Source organism: Apaloderma vittatum, unplaced genomic scaffold (genome assembly GCF_000703405.1).
Source record: "Apaloderma vittatum isolate BGI_N311 unplaced genomic scaffold, ASM70340v1 scaffold34780, whole genome shotgun sequence".
Classification (NCBI taxonomy): Eukaryota; Metazoa; Chordata; class Aves; order Trogoniformes; family Trogonidae; genus Apaloderma; species Apaloderma vittatum.
This window is the reverse complement of record NW_009693493.1, coordinates 1-281: the sequence shown is the minus strand read 5'-3', so window position 1 is coordinate 281 and position 281 is coordinate 1.

Sequence of the window (281 nt, the reverse complement as noted above, 5' to 3'; positions counted from 1 at the left end):
GGGCCCCGGCCCCCCCAACAGCCCCGTGTCCTCCGGCCTCCCTCACACCCCCAGGGCCCAGGGGCCTCCTGCCACCCTCCAGGGCAGCTTTCACCCCGCTGCGCCCCGTGCCACCCTCCCTGGCAGGCTTCTCCCCGCTCCCGCCTCCTCCACACCCCTCTGTTAAATGGGCCACCAGTCTGGATTCACTGGACCTGTGGAAGAGCTGATGAGCAGAACAGTTTGATACATTCCAGAATTTCTCTCATGGATGCTCAAGCAATCTTTTTTAAAAAGCAAGA